The sequence below is a fragment of the Pogona vitticeps genome, chromosome 3 (assembly GCF_051106095.1).
Source record: "Pogona vitticeps strain Pit_001003342236 chromosome 3, PviZW2.1, whole genome shotgun sequence".
Lineage (NCBI taxonomy): Eukaryota > Metazoa > Chordata > Lepidosauria > Squamata > Agamidae > Pogona > Pogona vitticeps.
Genome location: NC_135785.1, coordinates 239,366,559 through 239,385,906, shown reverse-complemented (window position 1 = coordinate 239,385,906; position 19,348 = coordinate 239,366,559). Strand labels below are relative to the sequence as shown.

The 19,348-nt window shown below is 40.1% G+C and overlaps 1 long non-coding RNA gene across 1 annotated transcript in view; it reads left to right on the top strand.

Annotated features, from left to right (window-relative positions):
* Positions 1-426: 426 nt before the first annotated feature.
* The window catches only part of LOC140705394 (uncharacterized), a 29,616-nt gene continuing 10,694 nt past the window's right edge, over positions 427-19,348 (top strand). Inside the window, exon 1 of the long non-coding RNA XR_012084775.2 lies at positions 427-18,931. This is a non-coding gene — a long non-coding RNA (uncharacterized LOC140705394). The remainder of the gene's footprint in view (positions 18,932-19,348) is intronic.

Sequence of the window (19,348 nt, the reverse complement as noted above, 5' to 3'; positions counted from 1 at the left end):
CTACGCTCATCTCATAAAAAAGAAAGCACCAACTACTACCCACTAATATTTTAAATTGGTATAAGATAGTTTGATTAATGCCAAATATTTTAAAAACATCGTCCCATGGTGTTTTTACACAATTCTCTGTCTCTGAACCAAAACAGACCATAAGTAGCATTGCATCCATGAAATCTTAAATTACTCCATTGTGATGTCCAAGCTTAGCTTCCTCACTTTGCCATCATCCCAAGGGTGCTATTTTTTCTCCTTTAAATTACTGGCTCAAAAAAAAAAAAAAAGGTAAACTAGATCTCCTGTTGCCCTGTACCAAAATGTTACTTGCAAATAGTTTGTTATTTTTTAGTCTTTAAAAAAAGAAGTTATTCGCCCCGCAATCCCCAGATTTCTCCTCCCAATAGACTTTTATGCTGCCACTTTGATCATTGTTGTTCTGTGTGGTCAAGTTGGAACTGACTTATAGTGATCCTAATAGGGCTTTCAAGGTAAATGAGATATTTGAAGAGTGGTTTTACCAGTTCTACAACACACACACACCAGTGAGTTTCCATGGCTGAGCAGGGATTTGAATCTAGGACTCCTGAGTCCTAGTCTGCCAGTCCAACCACTATGCTACATGAGCTATCCCAACTTATAAATGCCTATTCATTGTTAAAAGAGAAGACGGGGTTAAATTTTTAGTATTACTTTTTCTTTTGTTTTCAGCATCTTTGCTTTATATATACTTGCCTCGAGAGGTGGGATATTTAAGTATCATGTTAGGATTTTTAAAAAGTAAAGGGAATTTCTTATACAGAACTGAATCTGTTACTTTCTAAATTACTAGCTGTTCCTTTTCTTTCAGATGCAAACAACTATTAACATATTTCCCGTCATGTATGTTCTACGTATTTGCACATTCCATTTCAGACCTTTCATTTTTGCTTGGAAACAGCATGTTACAAGCTACAACATTACCCAATTTCACTTACACATGCATAAATAAACCACCATATGATTCCCATTAAGAATAATAATATGGAAGTAATTTAAAAAGTTACTGTTATATTATTTCAGTTATATTATGACTTTAATGTAGACCTCAGTATTAAATATAGACACAAATCAAGACCATTTCATGCCCTGAGCAGAAAAATTAAATGGTGACTGTCATAGTAACAGATAACTGCTAAACAATTTGCCCTGTTTTTGCCCTTCACTGGTATTCAAAAATGTGACACTTGTGGCAGGTTGCTTCAAGTGCAAATTCTTGGGCAATCGTTCTTCCAAACTCCAACTGCATGACCTTCAGTTCTGCAATAATGTCTTGGATCATTTTTTTCCAGAAAAACAAATAAGATCTGCAACAAAATTTTGAAGGTCATCCTTGTTCCATAAAAAGAATGCTAAGGAGGATACTACCCAGCCCACTCTATCCTCTCTCAACAGGAAAATCCACCTCCCTTCCCTCCACCCCAAACCAAGTTTTCTAATTTTCCAGTGAACATTCCTTGGCCACTCAGCATGCACAGTTTTTATTGGTCTGGTTTAGCAGGAAGGTGGCGCTAAGCTTTCCTCTCTATGAATTAAATCCAATTGATAATTCCAAATAGTATAGTTCCATCAAATCAGTGGAGTTCACATAAGTGTTGAGTACTGCTCAGCAGACTAGCTGACCTTAGTCCTACTGGTGTTTATGTAAGGCTTGCATAATTGACAAGGTGCCAAGTGAGTCTTGGTTGCACAATCAGACATAGGACCAAGCATGCAACTCAAATGCAACCCAGTTAACACTTCTGAATAACATTTCATGTGCCTGTTTGATGAAGACCACTGTTGTTTGCAATGGTTTGTGCCATAAAATATTTGTTAGTCTTTCAGTAGAAGAGGACTCTGGATGTGACCAGACAGGGAAATTTGGAACCATCCCGGCTGTGCTTAAAAGGCTCTTACCTTCAATGCAATCTATTTTGTCTCACACTTGAGCAATCCTTCCATTCACATAGGAGATAGTTCTTCTGTGAGAAGGATCCAGACAACACTTCAGATTGGTTGTTCTGGGTTTTTCAGGCTCTTTGGCCGTATTCTGAAGGTTGTTCTTCCTGATGTTTCGCCAGTCTCTGTGGCCAGCATCTTCAGAGGACAGCAACCTGTACTCTGGTGAACACTTCAGATTGCTCCAATTTCTTCCCCTCTCAATTACTGACGCCTTCCTGCAACCCCTTTCGATGCCTTTTGTCACAGCTCTCATTCCATTTAATAAATTGCATAACATTATAGCAATGCATCAACCTCACATGGATAGTGTCTTATATCTGAAATAGTGCTATGTCACTTAGGAGAATATTTTTAAAAATTACGCAAAGAAGAAAACAGAGGAGAGGGTTAGTGCCAACTATTCCACTGTCGGAATCCACTGAATCCATCACAGGGTTGTCACTGAAGGGAATGCTGCCCACAGCTCTATTGGGAGTGAATTAAGCAGCCACACAGAGTGCAGAACAGGATAATCAGGAGTGTTCCCAACTGCACCAAATAGACTGCAGCCCTCGTGCTGTGCCAGAAAGGAGTGGGACAGCTTGCAAAAGGAGCGGGGTGTATAGCACTTATTTAGAACGCATGTGGCCACCAGAAAATAGGGTGAACCAAACCACACCAAAAGCCAGCCAAATAACGAGTGATATGTTCATCTGATCAGCCTGTCCCTTTTTGCTGCAGCAGGTGAAAATGTATACTCCTTTGGAAGATGCAAACATAGGGGCTCCTCCAGGTATTGAAATCCCACTTCAATGTTTGACAGGGGTCCTGTTTTGTTTTCAGTCCTGTTGGCACTTGTCACCTGAATCCGCCATTAGAAGGGGAGATTTCATCCTCAGACACTGGGGGATGGGGAAGAGAGTATACCTATTGAAATTGACATAGCACTGGACCAAGGAAGTTCAAACACTAACTATTCTGGCAAGCAATGGGTTACCCACAGCTCATCCAGATTACAGTTGCAATCCCACTTCTAAAGAAATCAGTGGCAGAACTCCCACTGATCACAGCTCAGCAGAAGGGCAATCTGTACAAGCCATAATATGAGGAAGAGGTTAGCAAAACCACCAAAATTATTAAGGAAGTGACAAGTTGAAAGAGATAGCACTGGCCTTCATCCAAGATGATCAGTCTGATCTGAGGGCAGTAGAAAGTTTGCCTCTAATATGCTGACATCACCCACAGGTTCCTCTGTTCTCTGTAGCTAACATTCTTCTCAATAGGGCTGACTGAAAAGATCTTTGCAGCTACACACATTTAAACAAAAAACAAAGCAAGCCGTACAATTAGACAAAGTAAGACGACCGTCTCAGGCACATGATGCTAGCAACTAGAATGTAGGAGCCCAGGCAGATCAGTGAATACAAAGGCAAAGAACTTCCTCTTCAGGAAGGCTTTTAAGCAGTAAGTTTTCTCAGAAATGCTAGTGTTTAACTTACAGATTTTTAAATCTTTTAAATTTGTTTTTAATCTTCATTTTTAATATATATGTAATTGTTTTTATGGTTTTATCAGTTGTGATCTGCCTTGTGCTCCCTATGGGAAGAAAGGTGAAAGGAGAGATGGATGGATGGATGGATGGATGGATGGATGGATGGATGGATGGATGGATGGATGGATGGATGGATGGATGGATGGATGGATGGATGGATGGATGGATGGATGGATGGATGGATGGATGGATGGATGGATGGATGGATAGATAGATAGATAGATAGATAGATAGATAGATAGATAGATAGATAGATAGATAGATAGATAGATAGATAGATAGATAGATAGATAGATAGATAGATAGATAGATAGATAGATAGATAGATAGATAGATAGATAGATAGATAGATAGAAAGATAGATAGATAGATAGATAGATAGATAGATAGATAGATAGATAGATAGATAGATAGATAGGCTTCCTTTTACATGCCTAAACAATCCTGCTTCCTTCAGGTGTGATGGAAGACACTGACCGATGGTGATCGCTGAAGCTCTCCAACCAGAATCCTATTGCTCTGTGTTCCACTTGCAACACTCCCTGGTGCACACAGTAGGTCCTTCCTGGAGCTTGTTCAAGGAGGTATCTGCAAGTGTAAGTCTGGAGAAAACAATAAGGGGTGATTTGCAGTTGGTGCAATACCAAAATGGAGATGTTAGGACCTCCGTCCTCTGCCCATGATAAAGAGAACACTGGCCTACATCTGTTCAGTTTCTTAGGGTTGTAATAGCAGGCACACTATTGTTTTTTGTGCCAGGAAGCAAAATGTCTACAACCAGCCCTGATAAACCACCTGTGTGCTACTGAATGTGAGGGATGGTTTTCATTCAGGATTGGGATTTGAAGTTTGACTGCTAATTATGATGGAAATGTAAGAAAACAGCAGTCCGGAATGGGTCAGAATTAGATTAGAAGAAAACCAACAATGCTGAAAACAGATGCAGTTTGATCACTGTTGTGTAACAGCTCCGCTTCTCCCTGTCTCTTAACACACACACACACACACACACACACAGAGAGAGAGAGAGAGAGAGAGAGAGAGAGAGAGAGAGGACTCACAATTGCTACCCTCTCAATTTCCAACAGAAGGAGATCCTTGTAAAGATTTTTCTAATGATTTATGAATCCTTTCTAGCAAAGCAAAGGTGAAATCCTGACTGTTTCTTAAATTGGAACATGGTTGCTAGCAAGATCTTGTTCAGAGTGACCAATTAGTGGTTTGCTTTTTTAAAAAGAAAATTGCCACACAGTACTGCTTTTATTATTTCATTACGCACAGGATGTAGAAAATCTTCCCTTTTCCAAGAAAGGGCAAAAATTAATGGTGTATTAAAATAATCTTCCTGGAATTGTGTGAATGAGGAAGAAAAAAACATAAGAAACAGTTAATCAGCAGGAACTAAACTGCTTCTGTTTCTTTTAAGGTCAGACTATGTGTGGCTTTTATTACTTCTATCACATGTTTGGGCCACCACACAACATTTTCTGATTGTGCGCATTCTCCATAATCTAAAAAAACTACCCAGCTGGTAAATTCAAACAGATAACCAATGTGCAGAGGGAGGGGTCTCTTAATCTCCCGCTTCTCATTGGTTTTCTGTCTCCAAATTTACTCCCCCTGCATCCACCAGAGAAATGCTGAATCAGATGAAAGGCATATCTAATTCAGCCTTCTGTATCTAAAAGCTAACCAGATGGTTGCAAAAATGGGAAGAGAACATAATAGCATCCCTTGTTCGTGTTTCCCAACAAATTGTCATATAAATGTATGGCGTTGTGGAGCTAAAGCTCATTGAGACAAAGGCCTGGGATTTCTTGATTAACAGGGACTATGCCATCTTCTGTCACCCACCCCCCTCTGGCTTCCCTGGGATTAGCTATATTAATTACAGTAGCTGGGGAAGAAATTAATTTTGTCAGGAATGGTACATTTTTGCATGTTGTCACTGCTATATTTGCAAAGTGTTTGAGGATGATTTGGCCTTGGATAGGCAATGAAGAGCCATTAACTCTAGAAAAGAACTGCTCCAGGTAGAAACAAAACTGTAGAAATTATTTGTTGATTACAAGTTATGAAGCTCCTGAATTTTTGACTCTCCTTGTCAGTGGTGCTGGCTATGGCTAGTGTCACAATTAGAACCAGTACTTTATTATTGCACTTTCATATAAAGCCATCAAGACTAGTAGCTATTCATAGGCTATTCCTCCATGACTTTGATTAATCCAAGTTTAATAGATCATTTCATTTCTATTGTGCCTTTATCCCAGAAAGAAGCATGAACACTGGCCATAGGGTCAACAGCCAGCACGATCTGGTAGACAGACTGTCAGTACAGGGCTCAGGAGACCCCACGTTGAAAACCCCACTTGGCCATGGACACTCACTGAGGTGTGTGTGTGTGACAGTGGTAAACTACGCCTCAAATGTCTCATGTATCTTAAAAACACTGTAAGCGGTCACAGTACCTTCACAGTTCCTTGATGATGTATAAAAAAATTTAATAATGTCACTATAATTTGAAGGGAGTAGATGGCACATAAAGAGCAACAACAAAATGACTGTTTTGGATGAGAAATCCCAGAACGCTTCAGCCAGGGGCCATCAACTGTTAAGACAAGGTAGGCCTTACAGAGACCTGAAATCTCTTGTAGATAGCTTGGCAGCTGCAGTTTGGAGATTCCCCTTCGAGACCTTGCTCTGGGTTCCCATGCCATTTGAAACTCAGTGAAGGATTACCCAAGACAAAGGCCTTTCAAATACTGGTGTCAAGACTTTTGAACACCCTCCTGGAGAAGGTTTGCTAGGCTCCCTCTTTTTTGCTTTTCTGACATCAGCTGTCTACTTCACAGAGCTTTCAGGATTTTTCTCTTTCTTATTTTTCCTTTAGTGTTCAGCTAATGCTCATTTTCTTTTCTCATGCCATATATTTCTTCCTTTGCTGCTGTTAAATTTTATTTTTAAAATAAAAATATTTTAATTTAATTTAATTAAGGGGACCCTGTCTCCCTTTATCAGCCTGCCCAGGTGTTAAGATCATCAGGGCCGGCCTTCACAGATGTTTTTGGGAGGGACATGGAAGAGGCCTTTTCTGTTGCGACAACCAAACTCTGGAATTCCTCCCAATAGGAAGCCAGGCTGCCCCCATCTTTGCTGTCCTTCCAGAAGCAGATGAAAACCTTTCTTGGTTGCATAAGTCAATTTTTTTAATGGACAGTTGTGCTGCATTGCTTTAAAGGTATTATTGGTGTTGCTTTTATTTACTATCTTTTAGTGTGGCATTTGTTCGATTACTGTATTTTCTGTGTATAAGATGATACTTTTGTCTAAAATATTTAGATTAAAAATTGAGGGTCGTCTTATACATGGAAGTAAGGAGGGGGAGGGATCAAAGCGCTTTGATTCCTGCTTCCCCCCCACACACACTTTTTCAGAACAAAGTAGACGGGGGAAACCACTTTCCTCACAAGAAAGCGGAGGGGGAAAGCAGGAATCATCAAAGCGCTTTGATTCCTAATTTCCCCTTCCACTTTCTTCATGGAGCAGGGGTCTTATACATGAGGGTGTCTTATACACGGAAAAATTTGGTATTTTAATATTTGTATGCTTCCTTTTTTGCCCTTTAAATGTTATCTTTTAATTTTAAAGGAGAAAGGCAGGGTAAAAATAATTTATGTTTTGGCTGCATGTGGCAACACCTCATAGAAAATTCTTGGGTAGGTGACTTGTTTCCAGATTCATTGGCGGAGGTATGAAGATGGAGGTAGATCCCTGGATACCAAAAAAGGGATAAACATATCAATTATCTAATTTATCATATTCTTATCATGATTATACTGTATGGAGCAAGTAGTGGGATTTTCTTCTTCAGGCATCAACAAATGTTGGGCAGCGGGTCAAGTCCCATTTCCTCCACACAACCGTCAAATACCAGCATACAAATGCAAGCAAAAAACTGGCCACTCACACAATACTGAAATAACTTGTTTTTGACAGTGCTGAAATGATGGCAAGACCTCAGCAACCTCTCCTCAGTCCAATACAGCAGTTTAGTTTTGCAGTTGAGAGCCGATTTCCAGCTACGTATCATGTAAATGTCAGATGTATAATGCACACTAAATTGCTAGCCATTAAAGCACAGGAGGAAGGCAGTATTACAGAAAGACTCAGGGATTGCTTTTGTTTTGCTGCTTAGGGCTTAAATATTCACTCCTGATGGAAACTGAACTAAGATAAGAATCTTGGTGTCAGTTTAACAAGCTAAATAGGAGCAATTTTCAAGTGTTTCTAAATGTATGCCCAATACATTCAACATGCAATCTGATATTGTTCAAGACAATTTTGATGCATGATGTATTTTCTCAGAGGTTACACAGTCCTCTAGAGTGGCTGCATGTCCTGCTTTTAGAAGGGACAGTCCTCTGTTAAAGCCTAGTGCTCTAGAAGCATTCAACAACACCCATCAGAGTCTGTGGGAAAATTACTTTTGGGTTAGTCCTTCAGAATGGTAACTCTAGCCAGGTTGGCCCCCTCCCTCTTGTCCTTCTGTCATCACGCAAATACCCTCTTCTTCAGGCTAGCTTTAAAGCAGTAGTGCTGCGGGTTAAACTGCAGAAGCCTCTGTGCTGTAAGGTCTATAGATCTTCAGCTGTAAGATCAAATCCACGCGATGGAGTGAGTGCCCGTCGCTTTGTCCTAGCTCCCGCCAACCTAGTGGTTCAAAACCATGCAAATGTGAGTAGATAAATAGGGACCACCTCGGTGGGAAAGTAACAGCGTTCTGTGTCTAAGTCGCACTGGCCATGTGACCATGGAAGATTATCTTCGGACAAACGCTGGCTCTATGGCTTGGAAATGGGGATGAGCAACCTGGACTCAAACACAACTGGACAAAAATTGTCAAGGGGAACCTTTACATTTACCTTATCTCAGGAATGCTCGTTTTCAACATACAGGTTCTTAAATGTTTTTCAATCGTTTTTATACCTGATTTAAAAATCTTAATGTATGTTTGTTTTTTAAATGTGATATTTATATAGGGCTTTTCAATTTCTTTTATTATCTCTTGTGAGCCACCTGGGCCTCCTATGGAGAGAAAGGCGGCACAGCAATACTTTAAATCAATCAATCAATCAATCAATCAATCAATCAATCAATCAATCAATCAATCAATCAATCAATCCTCGAGCTGTGTATCAGTATTTGGAAAGAAACCTTTAAAAACAATTAGTTGCAATCTGATTCCCACAGTCCAAGTCATCATAATAGTGACAATGTTATCATAGTTGTCAAATATATGGACCACAATAGTGACAATTTTAAAAATGGATACCTTTCACATTATACAAAGATAACTACCATAGAGTCCGTCAGTTACTTTAAAAAAATTAGAAAGTTGCAAGCCATTCTTAGCTCATTCACCCTGCAACTTTAAGAAATAATTAAATCAATGTTATAGTTCTCCTGAAAGAAGAAGTGATTGCTTATTATGTTTCAACCATGGTGAACAGTTATGACCATGGTGGTCAGTATTCCATTGAGAGCGGAAAGAGCCCATCAGGATACATGACTGTCTACCTACAGTGCACAGTCCTGCACCCATGGAGTTCTGCAATATCTAGCTTGCTGTTACACAAGCCAGAGGTGGTTCCTGTTGTTTCAAACAAGCCTTATTGTATAAGGAATTACTGGATACGTCCTTGCACAAGCTCCCTAAAAGCCCCACTGTTCATTCTATGGAACAGGATTCTGGTCAGTGTAACTTAATTATGTCTTAGTGATTGCAAAAAAAAAGGGGGGGTCGAATTACAACTAGACTTTGGAACAGATACTTTAATGGATCACAATGTGCAGCATCCTTTTGCCAGCAGAGCCATTGATTGGGGGATTCTGGAGCTGTACTCCCAACAAGATACAACTTCTTTCAATCACCAGTCTGTTTAATTTCTACCTCCATTTCTCCCAGTAAAGAAACTCCTACTTAAAAGTCAAATGGCATTTGTAATGAGTTAACCCTCAGGACTGACATTGCCTGCCCATCTGCTGTCTGGATAGCCAACAATGGCAATCAGTCATATGAACACAGCTTTCCCCAGTGCAATGCATTTTGTTTTTGTTTAAATTACACTAATGATTTCTTCATTTACATCTAAACATATAAATTAGCATATGCACATTGCAGATTGTCCTAATTTGGGGGGGCAATGCTTAATCTGGTAGCATTAATTAAACAAATGCTGTTTTTCCAATGCCCGCCAGTCAATGAGAGCTTCTCTGTTCAAATGACAACTGCAAGGTTTTATTTGTGATGCTTCTACAAATAGGTTTTAGTTCCATCAGCACAGATAGCTAAGGGGAACACAGGGAAAGCAGCATTCATTAAGGAAGTGTGAATTGTCAGGTCAAGGAAAGCAGCAAGAGAAAAGAAATGGAAAATAAAAAGGATCACCAGGGAAACTGGTGACATCATTCACTGTACCTCTCCTAGGTTTTTGCCCAACACACACATATACACAGAGAGAGAGAGAGAGAGAGAGAGAGAGAGAGAGAGAGAGAGAGAGAGAGAGAGAGAGAGAGAATGAGTAGATCTCCCATTGACACAACTCCTAGCTACCTGTACTGTTGGTGTAATTAATTCTATGTCAAGCCACCTTGGATAAAACATTACCCCTCATTCAAAACTGTTACTATTTTGTGTCTGCTTCTCAAAGCTGTGCATTTAGAGTTGAAAATATTGATTTTTGTCAAAGGAAGAAGAGTTTCAGACAAATGGTCTTAGCTTTTATTTCCTTGCAAAAATGCAAGTGTGTATTCTCTTAATTAATGCTGTCCTCAAGCCGAGCATCATTTATGAACACTACTAGGCTTAGGGATTTAAAGAGTTAAGATGTACAAAGTACTGAAATTAGCAAGTTGTTACTTAGGAAGCTGGACTAAGACTTGAGCAATCAAGGTTCAAGTCTTCCTTGACCCACGAGGCTCACTAGATTACCTTGGGCCATGTGTGGTCTACCTCATAGGATGGTTGTTGTCAGAACAACAGTGGGAGGAGGAAGAACACGACAAGCTTGCACACTGCCTTGAACATACTGAAGGAAGGAAGGGTAGAATATAAACCTAAAGTAAGGAAGGAAGGAAGATGCTTTGATGTAGGTTCAAGATGTCCAATTCAGCAGCTGAAAAGTCTAAGGGAAGAGTGGCCAAAATAACACCCCCCATCTTGCTGGACTGCAACTACCAGCATGCTTGGTTTAATCATTGGCTATACCAGCTGGGTGTGTAGCTCAATAGATTAGGTAGGCTGGCAGTTCAATTCCGACTATGTCTCCTGCGAATACAACCAGACTGTGTGGTTTTGGGCAAGTTGTACAGTTCTGGGGTAGGGGGCAGAAGAAGAGAATGGAGAACCACTTCTGACATTCTCCACCTGGAAAACCCTGAAAAGGATCTCCATAAATCAGAATAGACTTGATAGCACATGACCGTTATTATGCCAGCTGGGGACCTAGTGTGGTACAGTGGACAGAGCGACGGACTCAGAAGACTTGGTTTGAGATCCCCACTTGGCCATGGATACTCACTGCTGGGGTGAGGGGAGGTGGAACCGGTAAAACCACTCCTTAAACACACTATTTAAATACCCCATTTTCCTCTAAAGCCCTGTTAGAGTCACTATAAGTTGGTTCCAACTTGAAGACACATAACACGCATGCCAGCTGTAGCTGAAGGGACTTGCATTCCATCAGCATTTGGAGGGTTGTGTTTTGACTACCTGTGGGCTAAGTGGGCACTTCAGAGGCAATTCACATAGCTGAAGTGGGGAATAAGTAGATCTGCTTTATGCATTTCTGCCCAGAATGGACTGCCCTCCTAAAATGCTCAGCAACACTTGCCTATGTTGATTTGTTCCCTCCAGAGCAGCTCGGAGCTTCCTGCTCGCTTTATTTTCACTTCAAGTCGGAATCTGCCAGGGGAATTCTTATGATTGCCACCAGCAACACACCACGTGACCTCCCTGCTTGCCATAAACAAACCTCAGTGTCACGCTTTCCACACAACCATAGCTATGTTTTGGTGCACCTTGAAACATAACAAGAGCCAGAACTTGAAAATATTATGTTCCTGGACTACAATTCCCAGAATCCCCAACCAGCTAGGCCATGCATGACAAGAGTCATGTATCAAAATGAAGAAAAACAAGAAGTGTCCTAGAAGTGTGAGTGAAGCTGTGCAAAACATCCAGGGTTGAGGTTAATTGGCCTTTGAACTGTCAAGCCTGATTACTTCCAGCTGGCTCTGACATTTCTAAGATTAATTAAGGAGCTAGCCATCACATTTCACAAAAGAACCACAGTTACACAAGCAATTTCTATCTGCCAGCTGCAAAGAAGCATGTAAGTGTTGCTTTTGTCTTTTTTTTTTACTGTAACACCCAGAATATCCTGCCAACATGACCTATAATCACACTGGCTAGGGGATTCTGGGAGTTGAAAAATAATATTTCTGAGGTCTGTTCTGTACAATGGAAAGACTATTCTAGGAAGGGAGATTTCAAACATTGGAAACTTACTGATTCATTGATAGCGCAATCAAATGGGCGATCACTGAGCTCTGTCTCCTTGTGCTTGTTGTTATGTGTTGTCAAGTTGCTGCCAGTTTATGGAAACCCTATAAATGAGTGTTCTCCAAAATGTTCAGCCCTTAACAGCCCTGCTCAGCTCTCGTAAGCTCAAGCTTGTGGTTCCTTTAGGGACTTAGTCCATCTAGTATTTAGTCTTCTTTTCCTGCTGCCTTGAGCACACTGGAGAAGTCGTGCCCCAATTACATTGGACCCGTCCTGAAACTTGTCCGAAGGGGAATGCAGGTATACACCTAACAATAGTTTCCTCTCCCGTTATAGCTTCCTAAACTTGGGTCCCCAGGTATCGTTGGAATACAATTTCCAAAGGCCCCATCAAATATTGATAATGGTAAGAGATTCTGGAAATTGGAGTACAAAAACCTCTGAGGACCCACAGCAATGTAACGACTTCTGTAGAGCATCAGTGTGCATTAAGAGACTTCCCCAGTGTGCTCAACTGAGTTGAGCAGAATAAAGGTACTATCCTGTTGTGTACTTCCTTGTTTGTTTCCTTAACGCTTTCAGATGTCTTCTTCTATCATACGGGCTACACAGACATGCAAAATGGTCTTGCAGTTGCTACTGACCATGGTATCAATGGGTAAGGATGAGCAATCGGTCATTACAGGATATGAATATGGCAGTATTACACATTCAGCATTGCCAGTGCTGAATTAAGGTTGCTACTTCTTTTTTTTTTCCTGAGTTACACAGGAAAAAAAAACAAGCCCATGTTGGGAATAGCTGGTCATATTAAACTGGGCAAGTGCAAACAGGAAGAATTTCATTTCACTTCATTTTTGAAGGATTTACCAGCAATTACAAATATATTCACATTCAGAAGAGAAAGAACTTGAGGTTTTTTTTTCAAATACAAAAAAAAGCTGGAATCAACAACTTTTTCCATTCAAGCAAGCACAACTGACACTTCCTTTTTGAATAAGTGTGCACAAAATAAGTTGTCACATTTTACAGCCAGCAAAATAACGACGGTAGCTTTCCATTTTCCAAACTGGACGCTCCATGCATGAGGAAGGGGCAGAACTTCAGGGAACGGGGTGGCTTGCATCATCCTCTTTGCTGAGCTTCTCACATGAGAGGATGTAAACTGACTTACACAGTAAGCCTGTCTGCACCTGGATTACACTGGCTCTGGGATTTCAAAGGAGCTCGGCTTCCGTGGGAGCTGGCAAACAGTGTGTCGTCTTCCAGCCACACACCTGGCTTTAAATACCTAAGCCATCTTCTTCTCAGTGTTTCGAAAAGCTCAACAAAGATACTATATAAGCTGCTCTGTCACCCTTTCTCCCCAAGCAGTTAATGAGAAAACATTCCGATTTCTGTGTTCCTCTTAGCTGATTTTTTTTTTCAGCTGTCTTGGGATGAAAATAGGCTTTGGCCGGATAAAATGTGTGCCAACTGTATCCCTGGAAATTACATATATAGCTCATCTTTGTAAGCCTCTTAAATAGACAAAAGAGTCCCTGATTAATGAATACTAGACATTGTTTGGTGCACTGCATGGTAGTATCAGTCTAAAAGCAAACATAAAGGACTGCAGTGCCCTTCACCTCTCACAGCTTTACACTAAAACCTGGGCCATCTAATGCTGTAAAATTTCTTTAGAAACACAATTGGTTAGCTGAACCTTTAAAAATAAACCTTGATTGTTCCATTTTTTAAAAAAAAACACACACTATATTTTGCTGTTTTTATTTAAAGAAGTCTCTTAAAGCTGGGTGTTGCCTCTTGGCTTGCTTATAATAGCATCCTGCTGCCTCAGCAACATTGGAAACCCCTTTCACTGAGGGCTTGTCTATCACAGCGATTTATCCTGCGGTTTGTCCTGCTGTTGGCACGGTCAAGGATGAACTACTTCATGGTGAGTACATTACATACAGCTTGTCACAAACCAGCCTGGCCCTTTTCCATGGTCATCCAGGCTTTTTTGCTCCACCCACAAGAGCTACTGTGTTTTGTTTTGTTTTTGTTGTTGTTTTTCGGAGGGATTGGGATCACATTGTTTCATTTGGGTTTCTGGCATGCGTGATTGCCTATACTGCTCCAAAGGAGTTTGGCATGGCAATGTACAGCAAGAAACATCCCCATCGTCTTCTGTTGCCTCTGTTCCGAACTCTTTTTATTTTGCTTATTTTTCTCAGTCTCCACCCAATTTAGTGCTCTGTCGCCAAAACAAAATACAAATTTTAAAAAGTATTTTAAAATACAAACAATATCTACAAAGAAGGGGATGCAGATTATTTAGCTAGGTTTGTGAGAGAGTTAACTCTTTATTTTCTAGTTTAGGACTCAAGGGTGATCCTCTTGAGCTGCTTTGGGGTGGGGGAGAAATCCATCACTGTTGCTGAGGCAGAATTTTCCCCTAGAGAGAGAATGTTGAAACCCAGTGATGACTTAAAGGCCAACATGTGAATTCTAATTCCAAATTCCAATTGCAGCTGTATGTCTAACTGCCAGATGATAGCCATGTTGGCATGTCATAGCAAATCACTAAACTAGAATTTATCAGCTGGTTTGATCATGTTTGTTTAGCACTTAAAGGGTGGTATCTTACATTGGTTTTTAAAACCCTATTATAGGTCAAATTAGTACAGCAACCCTCAAAAGATTATACAATTGCTGGAATGAATTGCTTCTGTTCTTATGTGCATTTCAGATTTTTATATAGTTACACCAGGATGGATCTTTTCAATTGCCTAGCACCTTAACACATTGCTGATTTTTTCCCTATACATGTTTGTGTATACTCACATGTGCATATATGTGTATATTTATTCTTCTTCCAGATAATATATTTATTGAGCCAGCGGATTCTAGCCCCCACTATAAGCCACAAAACTAATACATTCTAGTTCACAGAAACTTATGGAGCAACACATGTCAGTTTCAATGTGTCACAAGAATCTTTGCTTTAGATTCATCTATCATCCTTTCAATACGACTTTTCTTTTCATATGTGGAAATGAAAACCAGGATGAAAGATGGGAGAATTTAGCTTAGCTTTTGAAAAAGGATGCAACCTTGAAGAAGTAACCTTTTCTAGATTAGAGATCAATACAGATGAGGCTTTTTTTTCCTTCCAGTTTTTATTTTTTAAACCTTAAGTTCCCTCTTTCCTAACTATATGACCTTAGAATTTTACTAAATTCTTCATAAAATGGGCTGAAATGAATATTTTATCCAATTGCATTCAACAGGTGCAGGTGTTCCCTGTGGAAAGACAACAATTTTGTACCTGTTTACCATAAGTAGGAAAGAGAAATCTCTCTGAGAGAAAAAAGAGGTGACAGTCTTAATTCCACACAAAGATAGCTGAATTTAAACCTAAGCTTTTAAGAACAATCATAAACAGCTCTGAGCCTAGATAGACAAATCAGATCATTTCAGTTTCTCACACATTGAGGTTCTTTCACTCTCATTTTCTTCCAAGTCTGAGTTTGAAGAAATCTGTGAATATGTGGGGAGAATCCTTCTTAAAAAGAAAGAAAAGAAAGAAGTCCTCCCCATTCCTAGAGATCATAGTGCACAAATGTACACTCAGACACACGCATACAATTTAACCGCCTCTTCCAAAGACCTTTGCTTTGTAAGCAGTGTTTGTGCTTACGCCACCTGCTGGCAAGAACCTAAGACCATAAAGACTAAGCCAAAAGCTCCTTTTTACATCATTGGTATTAAGGGCACATCCAGACAGAGGAAGTTGGAGCAGCCTGGGTTCTGCTTTAAAGGTTCTTATCCTTAGTGTGATTTATTTTATCTCTCACTTGAGTGATCCTTCCATTCACACTGATCAACATTTTTTCCCATGAGAAGGGTCCAGACAGGTCTTTGGGTCACCCCAATTTGTCCCCCCCTTGATTAATGATGTCCCCCTACTTTTCAAAAAACTTAGCTTTGAGGATTCAGCCTCTGGGCTTAGAATGGTTGGACATTAGGAGTCCCTGTTGCATCTGAGCCTACAGGCTCCACCTTCAATGAGGTGTGTTCCAATCAGCATCAGCTGACATCAGTTCCATAAGGCTCTTCAGCTTACTTCCGTGTATAAGACAACCCTCAATTTTTAGTGTAATGATTTAAGGAAAAAGTGGTGTCTTATACAGTACACAGAAAAATATGTTGTTTTTTCATATATTTTTTGCCATCACATTTTTGTACTGCACATATTTTTAAGGTGGAAGCTGCACTTCCAAGTTTCGGAGAGGGTAGAATCAAAAGTATGACTCCAGACTTAATATTGGTCTAGGAATTGTTCACTACAATATTTTACTTTTAAACAGGAAATAAACAAAATTCTCCAACATATTAAGCAAAAGACAGGTCAGCATTCTTCTAGCAGATCCCTGCATGACTTATGCACAAGGATTTTTGATTTCCAGCTGTTTAACAGTAGTAAAAACTAAAAACCACCCCCTATCCAGCACCTGTCTTTCTCTCTCTCTCCATTTCGAATTAACAAAAAGCCTGAGAAAGCCAACAATATGAAAAAGCTGAAAGCTCAATGTTGATAATGAAAAATAAAATTCTTCACTTCTCAAATGCTCAAAGGTACTCTTTGTTGTTGTTATGTGTCATCAAGTTGAAAATGACTTATAGCAACGTAACAGGGCTTTTAAGGCAAGTGAGGGGTTAAAGGAGCAGTTTTACTAGTTCTGCACTCCCAGCGAGTTTCCATGGCTGAGCGGGGATTCGAATCAGAGGTTTCTGGAGTCAAACCTGTCACTCCGTCCACAACACCACTCTATCCCCAAGCACTTTTTAACCTTTCATTATTCTAAACGCACATCTACTCAGTGAGCATCTATGTAAGCTCTTGGGTTTAACTAATGGATCTCAGGGTTCTGGTATTTTGTTGTGTTGCATTTATGTATGTTCCAACGCCTTTATGAGTTTGCTGCCCACTTCGTAGGATACGTCTGATAAAGTAAATAAAACAACATGGTTTACTTTTAGCTTAATGACAAAATCTTTTTTTTGCTCCATAAGGAGCAGAAAGTTTTCAGTTATTTTCCTGCTTGGGGAATGTTTTATGAAGTACAAAATGATGTTTTTGCATAAACATCTACATTCCACTCCCCCTCCCCATTCTTTTCAAATTAGCACATCAACTCTTTTGTCAGAGCAATTATGAAAAGAAAATTATTGAGATCTAGAAGCAATCCTTCTTAGTTGGCTAGCCCTCACTACACACCACTGTAAACAGGAAACATATTCTAAATTCCATTCCTACCTGATATAATATCTTATTGAGCACAGCAGGAATGAAGTGTCATTTCATTGTTGTCATTTCTTTCCTTTTATTAATACATTACTGGAGAACTCAAGTAATGATTTGCTAATTGTAGTCTACATGAAATTAGTTAAGCATGTGAAGCTATTCAGTTGGCAGAGATCATTTGGAATTCAGTTTAAGCATAAGCACCTGGATGTCCCATTGACTTCACACTACTTTCTTCCAAATAAGATGCTAGGAATAGGAGGCTGCCCCCCCCCATTCTGCGTTTCCTTGGGGCAAGGCTTACAAAAGTGGGCAACCTTTTCTCCCCCTCCCCTACTCAAGTGCCTGTACCCTCAGAAAGGATTCCCAATGGGGGTTGCATGTGAGGGTTGGAAAGGGGTTATATCAGGTCTACCCCACTTTCTTTCAATCCTAAAATCAGGGCCATGTTGTTTGAGGGGCATTTAGGAGGGTACAATCCAGAAAGGTTAAGTTCTGAGAAAGACAATCTCTTTCACACACTGCCTCCACCTGACTGTGAGGCATAGGGGTAGATTAGGGGTGTACAGTCTCCCAACACTCTGCCCTCCCAGGCCCACAGAGTTTTTCTCATTAGTGGTGTTGAGATTCCCAAGATTATTGTTATTGGAGGACTTCAACATATATGCCAGAGCAGCCCAAAAACCAGAATTCTGTCACCACAGAGGCCAACCAGTTGTTAAACCAGATATGAGTGTGGCCATTGCCTCCGTCTCTCAGCCATCGGCATTCAGAGGTATACTAGAGGTACTATATAGCCATCATGGTCCATACATAGCAGATCCTTTATAGGGCATGATCCCAATCCAAATAAAAGACATTTTAAAATCCCAAGGAGTTTAAAGAAAGCATTACACTCTCACTTATTTATGAGACCTCAATGTCTTCACTAGGCAACTAACATTTATTTTCTCAAGGTTAAAAAGAATATTTCAATGTTTTTTTTAAAAAAATAGAGCAGAATATTCTAAATATCCACAAGTGTCACTACCACTGCATTCTGCCATGAAATAAAAATGGTATCGGAAAATAATCTTCAGCCATCAGAAGACTGTACCTCTTGACTGGGAAAGAAAGACAGAAAGAAGGGAAGTCAGTAAATAAGTATAGCTTCAAATAACAGTGAAGTTCAGTATGTAGAGCAATACACTACATTGTATGGGTGCTCTACAATGTTCAAAGCATCTACCTTACTCTAGCAATCCTTTCAACAAAATGGCAAATTAGAGCAGTATTAATTGGTGCCAGTGGGAACTTCCCCACAACCTTATTTTCCTACTTCAGCATCTGCACTGGGGAAGAGATTTGAGAGTGGAAAGGTCTCCATACCAGACTCAGTCCTGCACACATGCTTTAGAGAAAATAACAAAACATGAGGATTTTTTTTTTTTGCCATATAGTGGATAGTCCAACTCTTAGATGTGCTGATGAATAGATGTTTACTTATGTTTTTGTTGCAGAGTTTATTCTACATCTGTGCTATCAGCCAGAATTGTTTTTCTGTAGAATATGTTGCAACTTCCCCATGGTGAGTAAATATAGTTCCATATAATCTATAAGTGGTGAGAGACACAGAGTGCTGGGGGTTTTATGCAAAATTTTGTTGAAACAGCATGATGGTTTCACAAGATTAGGAACCAATGTTGATCTGGGTCATTTCCTCCCCCCACAACTCTTGCCCTTCAACAACTAATTTTGTAAGTAACGGTAAATCCACACATTCACTTAGCGAATGGTGTAAAGTTTTTGCATTTCAGACTGTAGTTCCCAGTATCTCCCAACCAGCATGACCATGATGGGGGGGGGGGTTCTGGGATTTGGGGGGGGGTTGCTCTGACCGGCTTTCCCCAGTTCTTTGCCTCCATGAGCCTTCCACAGAAACTGTTTTTATGAATTTGAAAATAGGTTTTTATGTGACAGCAGATGTTCGTATCAGTGGAGAATG